The sequence below is a fragment of the Pongo abelii genome, chromosome 6 (assembly GCF_028885655.2).
Source record: "Pongo abelii isolate AG06213 chromosome 6, NHGRI_mPonAbe1-v2.0_pri, whole genome shotgun sequence".
NCBI lineage: Eukaryota > Metazoa > Chordata > Mammalia > Primates > Hominidae > Pongo > Pongo abelii.
Genome location: NC_071991.2, coordinates 113,394,174 through 113,402,228, shown reverse-complemented (window position 1 = coordinate 113,402,228; position 8,055 = coordinate 113,394,174).

The window sequence follows — 8,055 nt, the reverse complement described above, 5'->3', positions numbered from 1 at the left end:
TCCTACGTATTCCTCTTTGACTTTTCTAACTAAAGAGTAATTTTGATCACTGAATATGTAATATGTATTCTGGAAATTACATATATATAAAATGTTTGCGTTACTATATATATGCTATATGTAGTAACACACACAAACTCTTTTCCTCTGCTATTATATATATGTTATATATTCCTCTGTTATTATATATATTATATATAATTTTATATCAGAGGAAAAGAGAAAAAGCATTTTTCATGCTTATTTCATATAACAGTTCTTTCTAACTTTTTCACACTGGAGTAAATTAAAAGGGATTTGGAGGCATCTGCATGGGACCTGTTGAAAAAAACATATTATGTATGCTTTATCTACATCATTATGATAAAAACACAAATATTAATGAAAAGATTGAATATTTAAACAGCCAAATCTTTGCAGTTTTTAAGATGAGACTTCAGTGTGCTTTCCTGACCTTTTTTTCTTTGGCATATTTTTATGCCTGAAATGGTTAAACACTTCCTAGTCTCCTAGTCAAGTCTTATTAATGATGATTCCTGCAAGGTCTTAACAATCCTCGTTGATAAGACACTTTTTTGCATAAGTTATAAAAAATTAAAACCGTTAACATATTATAATAGTTAAAGTGTATTTGAAAAATTTAGCAGCTTCTGCCTTTTTTTCAAAAACAACTGTAAAATTAAAATTTCCCTTGCTGAAAAGAATAGATCTTGAATCCAATAATTTTTTTTAATGCCAAGTATTTTGAAATAATGACAATTTAATTTGGGGACAGGTCTGTGTGTTAGAGGAGCTACTATGCAGCCAGCTTGGATGAGAAAACAGAAATATTCAATATTTGTGATGCCAGAATTTGGGGCCACTTCTTGGAGCTACCTCTTTCCCAGCACCCACCTGAGCTTTCTGCTTCTTCCTTCCCCACCCCCATCCCTTCCCCTACCAGGCTCACCTTAAGTTATTGAACATCTTGAACACCAGCTCCCTTGGCAGTCTCATGGACTCTGTAGTGAGTTGAATAGTGGCCCTCAAAAAATATGCCCATGTCCTAATTACCAGAATCTGTGACTATTATCTTAATTGGAAAAAGGAACTTTGCAGATATAATTAAATTAAGGATCTTGAGATGAGGAGATCATCCTGGATTATCTGTGTGGCTCTAAATCCACTGACAAGTTATTTATAAGAAATGCACAGGGAAGACTGCTTAGACACTTCAGGGCATTATAGCGGAATATCATAGTCTGGGTAGCTTGTCAACAATAGGAAATTATTTCTCACAGTTCTGGAGGTTGGAAGTCTAAGATCAGGGTGCCACCATGGTCAGATTCTGGTGTGAGCCCACTTCCAGGTTGTAGGCTGCCAACTTTTTGCTGTTTCCTCACATGACTGAAAAAAGAGCAAGGTAGGTTTCTGGCCTCTTCTTTTAAAGGCACTAATCTCATTCATAAGGGCTCCACTCATCCCAAAGTCCCTATCTCCATATACTATTACACTGGGATTAGGGTTTCAACATGTATGAATGTGGAGCACACACATTGAGTCCATAATAGCAGATTTGGCAGAAGTGGAAGAGGTGATATAGCCTTGGAGGCAGAGACTGGAGTGATGCAGCTACAAGGCCACAAGTCAAAGGATGCCAAAAGCCACCAGAAACTAGAACAGACAAAGAAAGACTCTCCTAGAGCTTCCATAAGGAACATAACCCCTGCTGACACCTTAATTTCAGACTTCTGGACTCTAGCACTGCAAGAAAATAATTCTTTTCTTCTTTTAAGTCACTGAGTTTTTGGGAGTTTGTTACAATAGCTACAGGAAACTAATATAGGACCCTTGTCTACAATGGGCAGTAGGCACTTGGGAGGTGGCTGTTGCATCCCACCTGGGCAAAGTGGCAGGAGTGGCTATCTTGGGGTTCCCTATCTGTGTGGCCCACAGCATACCTCAGGCTGCCCTCTGAGGAGCCCAGATGAAGTTCTGCCATCCCTGGCCTTGCTGCCCCAGCGCTGAGGGTCTCAGCATGTTATAGCACAGTAGCTCAGCCCCTGTGGACACACTGTCCTGGGGGTGTCACCTAGGGTTGCTGTTAGCAGTAAGCTCATCCTCTGCTTGTGATTTCTTCTCATTAGGGTTACTAACTCTGTGTTGAAAAGGCAAATTATTATGTGTAAAAAAAATCCATAGTTTTGGTAAGAAAAACATAGGTTCATCATAAATTGGTGCTAGGAAAAATCACTCATCAGAAAATATTTCTAATTTTATTGTTTTTTTATTAAAAGCATTCCTTGAACAGAATACAAAAGACACTTGAGAGGTGGTACATGGGTAGAAACCCTTACTGCTTTCTCTAGTTGGGTTTGGAATTATTCTAAATTCATGCATTAGTCTTTTTGAGCTTCATTTTAATTAAATCTCAAACATATTCTTTATTGAGCTATCACAGAATTTGTGAGAAGTTTCCTTCAACCCGCTTCAGGTCCCAGTTTGCTCTTTGCACTTCCTTCCTCTGCATCATACGTGGCCCTGCTCAGTGATAACTTCCCCTGCCTCTTTGTGTCTGCTTTCCTGAACATTACCTCGTCGTTTCTGTCTCCTATAATCATACTGAAACAATTAACGGGACATGTAAAAGACATTTGAGGAAATATTTTATTTGCTTCAGAGAGATCATACTGACCATTGAAGAGGTTGCTTTTCATGAACATGCAGTCATCTGAGTTATCTAGAGATAGATTTAAATCGTTATTGTTATTTATTTTCCTGTAATAGGTGCTTTTTTTTTTTTTTTTGAGACATAGTGTCGCTCTGTCACCCTGGCTGGAGTGCAGTGGTACAATCTCGACTCACTGCAACCTCCGCCTCTCAGGTTCAAGCAATTCTCCTGCCTCAGCCTCCTGAGTAGCTGGGATTATAGGCATGTGCCACCATGCCTGGCTATTTTTTGTATCTTTAGTATAGATGGGGTTTTGCCATGTTGGCCAGGCTGGTCTCGAGCTCCTGATCTCAGGTGATCCACCTGCCTTGACCTCCCAAAGTGCTGGGATTACAAGTGTGAGCCACCATGCCCGGCCAACAGCTCCTCTTAAGTGCCCTGTTCTGTCAAAACTGTTCAGTGGAGACCATCCTGCATAACCATGTTTCCTCAAAGCATTTTGCAAAGTGTGTATACCCTGAGCATTTTTATGTATTATATAAGGTAGAATGATCTCACCCATGGAGTCTAAATTGGGCTTTGCCGTGGTATTCTACAATCTGCACATGATGCCACATCCATGCACAACCGTGGCTATTCCTAGCCTCAGATGATATTCCAAGGAATTGGGACGCACATTTTACCCAGGATAACCTATGGCCATAATTTATCGAAAAAACTTACAAGGAAAATACCAAAATAGACAATTTGATAATTTAAAATTAGTGATTGACCAGCTTTTAGGGTTCTTGAACTCTAATGATAAACTCACAGTTGTTGGGGCAGAGGGAGGGAGACAAAAGGTGGGTTCCCTTCTTCTAGGCCAGAGCATGGTAATATTAAACAGTACACAGGCAGAACATGAGCAGTGACCACACTCACTTCTAGAAACTTCCTGGGGTCATGGCAGAAGTGGCAGCAGCCATAGCAGCAGCACTGGGGGCATTTGTTTCTGTAACTGCCAGCTTATGAATAGTGCTGGTGGAGTCCTTTCATTTCAAGAAATACTATCTGCATTGTAGCTGAGAAGTCCTAAGGCTGACCCTTCGGGTATAAGTAAGCACCTCTGTAGTTTCTTGACCAAGAATTAGATTCTGGAGGAAGATGAAACTCTGTTCATCTAGGCAGGTAGGATTCATTTTCCTTTGGCAAATTGATTTGGCACATAATGTGACCAAAATTCTAAGTAATGTCATTGCTCCATCTTATAGATGGGAAAACAAGGCACAAGGAGATTCCATACCTTGTACAAGATCACAGTTCATAAGTGGCAGACAGACTCAAACCAAGGCAGTCTGGCTAGATACTCTGTTTGATATTCTTAGATTAGCATTTACAGTAAAGACAGCAGAAAAACTGCTTTGCTTTTATTCAAATCATTGCTCCAAGGAATGGAATAAAATATGTATGAGATATTTACATGTCAGGATGAGCTACTGTCACAGGATGATGGGAGGGTATCTCTGGAATTTTACAACAGACCAGGGTCAGGCAAGAATGTCTAGTGTTCTGCTTTGGAAAATTTGAAATTGCCTGGGTACACAAGATTAAAATTATATTTATTTTAGCAAAACATTTTGAGTCTGTCAGTTTTATACCTTGACGTTTGGAAAACCTGACATTTTCTTAGTCTTAAATTAGTGTAATCTATTTTAGCATCAGCTTTCTTTTTCTAATTAAATTCAAGCTTTATTTAAAAGTGAAGTCTTTATTAAGACAAATGTTTTCACAGGTAGGTTGTTTAGCTTAACCAAACTAGTATCCAAGGTGATATCCTAGAACATAAGCTCTGGAGATTGTGAAGTTTAGGAAGGTTAAAAACATGTGCTTGATTTTCTTGAAGAATTTTAAAGCCTCAACTAATATCATTTTCAATCAATTTTTGGAACATATACAAAATTTTCTTCATTGCCATTAATGTCTGCAATGCCAGGTTGTGGCTATTGTTTGATCCCTACTATCAATTGACACTTATTTAATATAATACACTTGAATTTTTCTTCTAAACTTAATTATAAATTGTTTATGTCACTATTTTTTCTAGGAGAGTCTAGCTCATAAAAAAGGAAAATATCATGTATTATATTAAGACCCAAGCCAAAGTTGCAGGTTTGCTTTGGAAAAATTGTTTAAATGAAGAGACAAATTGTCAGTTAATTAAAAACACCAGCAAGTGGAGAATATCTTTTTAAAAAACCTTTATTTTATGTTCAAGGGCACATGTTCGGGTTATATAGGTAAATTGTGTGTCATGGGGATTTGGTGTACAGATTATGTCACTACCCAGGTAATAAGCATACTCTTTGATAGGTAGTTTTTGATCCTTACCCTTCTCCCTCCCTCTACCCTCAAATAGACCCTGGTATCTCTTGTTCCCTTCTTTGTGTCCATATGCACTCAGTGTTCAGCTTTCACTTATAAGTGAGAATATGCACAATTTGATTTTCTGTTTCTGTGTTAATTTACTTAGGATAATGGTCTCCAGCTCCATCCATGTTGCTGCAAAGGATATAATCTCATTTTCTTTATGCGTGCATAGTATTCCATGGTGTGTATGTACCACATTTTTAAAATTTAGTCTACCATTGATGGGCATCTAGGTTGATTCCATGTCTTTGTTACCGTGAATAGTGTGTGCGTGTGTCTTTATGGTAGAATGATCTATATTCCTTTGGGTATATACCCAATAATGAGATTACTGGGTTGAATGGTAATTCTGCTTTGAGTTATTTGAGAAATCATCAAACGGCTTTCCATAATGGCTCAACTAATTTATATTCCCACCAGCAGTGTATAGGAATTCCCTTTTCTCTGCAATCTTGCCAGCATTTATTATTTTTTGACTTTTTAGTAATAGCCATTCTGACTGGTGTGAGATGGTATCTCATCGTGGTTTTGATTTGCATTTCTGTAATGATTAATGGTGTCGAGTATTTTTTCATATGATTGTTTGTCTCTTGTATATCTTCTTTGAAAAGTGTATGTTCATGTTGGATAAGGAAGCAAGACTCAGCAGTATGCTGTTTTCAGAAGACCCATCTTATATGCAATGATGTCCATAGGCTCAAAGTAAAAGGATGGAGAAAAATCTACCAAGCAAACAGTAAACAGAAAAAAGGAGGAGTTGCTAATCTAAGTTAAGACAAAACAGACTTTAAGCCAACAAAGATCAAAAAAGACACAGAAGGGCATTACATAATTGCCTATTTTTTTGTTTGTTTTTTGCTTGTTGATTTGTTTATCATCCTTACAGATTTTGGATATTAGACTCTTGTTGGATGCATAGTTTGCAAATATTTTCTCCCATTCTCTCTGTTTACTCTGCTGATAATTTCTTTTGTTTTGCAGAAGGTCTTTAGTTTAATTAGGTCCCATTTACCCGTTTTTGTTTTTGTTGCAGTTGCTTTTGGCATCTTTGTCGTAAAATATTTGCCACCAGACCTGCCTTACAAGAGGTCCCAGAAGGAGTGCTAAATATAACCTGCCTTACAAGAGGTCGCCAAGAGAGTGCTAAACATAGAAAGGAAAGACTGTTACCAGCCACTATAAAAACACACTTTAAGTACATGGACCACTATAAAAACACACTTTAAGTACATGGACTATAAAGCAACCACACAAACAAGTCTGCATAATAACTAGATAACAACATGATGACAGGATCAAATCTGCATATGTAAAAACTAGCCTTGAATATAAATGGGCTAAATGCCCAATTAACAGTGAGTGGGCAGTTGGATAAAGAAGCAAGACTCAACAGTATGCTGTCTTCAAAAGACCCATCTTATATGCAGTGATGTCCATAGGCTCAAAGTAAAAGGATGGAGAAAAATCTACCAAGCAAACAGAAAACAGAAAAAAGGAGGAGTTGCTAATCTAATTTCAGACAAAACAGACTTTAAGCCAACAAAGATCAAAGAAGACACAGAAGGGCATTACATAATGGCAAAAGCCTCAATTCAACAAGCTGACCTAACAATCCTAAATATATATGTACCCAACACAAGAACACCCAGATTATAAAGCAAGTTCTTAGAGACCTATGAAATGACTTAGATAATCACACAATAATAGTGGGAGAATTTCAACACCCCACTGACAATACTAGATTATTGAGGCAGAAAACTAACAAAGATATTCAGGACCTGAACTCAATGCTTGACCTGATAGATCTAATAGATATCAACAGAACTCTCTACCCAAAAACAATTGAATATACGTTCTTCTCATCTGCACATGGCACATACTCTAAAATCAACCACGCAATAGGCTTAAAACAGTCCTCAGCAAATAAAAAAAAACTGAAATTATACCAACCACACCCTTGGACCACAGGGCAATATAGAAATCAAGACTAAGAATATCACTCAAAACCACATAATTACATGGAAATTAAACAACCTGTTCTTGAATGACTTTTGGGTAAATAATGAAATAAGGGCAGAAATCAAGAAATTCTTTGAAACCAAAGCAAACAAAGCTACAATATACCAGAATCTCTGGGACATAGCTAAAGCAGTGTTAAGAGGGAAGCTTATAGCACTAAATGCCCACAACAAAAAGAAAGATCTCAAATTAAGAACTTAACATCACAAACCAACCCCAAAGCTAGCAGAAGACAAGACATAACCAAAATCAGAGCTGAACTGAAGGAAGTTGAGATGCAAAAAACCATACAAAAGACCAATGAATCCAGGAGTTGGCCTTTGAAAGAATTAATGATATACTTCTAGCTAGACTAATAAAAAAAGAAGTTCCAAATAAATACAATCAGAAATGACAAAGGGAACATTACCACCAACTCCATAGAAATACAAACTCTCAGAAACTGCTGTGAACACCTCTATGCACTCAAGCTAGAAAACCTAAAAGAAATGATACATTTCTGGAAATATACAACCTCCCAAGATTGAACCAGGAAGAAACTGAATCCCTGAACAGAGAATATCTCTTGTAAAGATGTCTTCAGAATCTCAATCTCCAGTGCTCCTTCTTTTAAGAACTCCAGGCATGTCTTAACAGTAATGTCCTCCTGGAGATGATACTGACATTTTGAAAAACACTCCTCAAACAGAAATCACCATCTTCCTCTTTCAAATCCTGTTCCTCCCTAGCCTGTACTCTCCATATGCTCATCCATTACTGAAGCTAGAAACTGCATAATTGTCATTGACTCATATTTAGTACCTGTTGGCTTTGCTTCTTAAGATAAATTCCAAATGGGGTTGCTGAATTATTTTTTTAACTTTTTGTTTTCAAATAACTTCAAACTTACAGAAAATTTGCAAAAATGTACTAATGTTTTTGTATATGTCCTTCACCCAAATTGGTTACCAAATTTTAACATTTTCTCATATTTGCTTTGC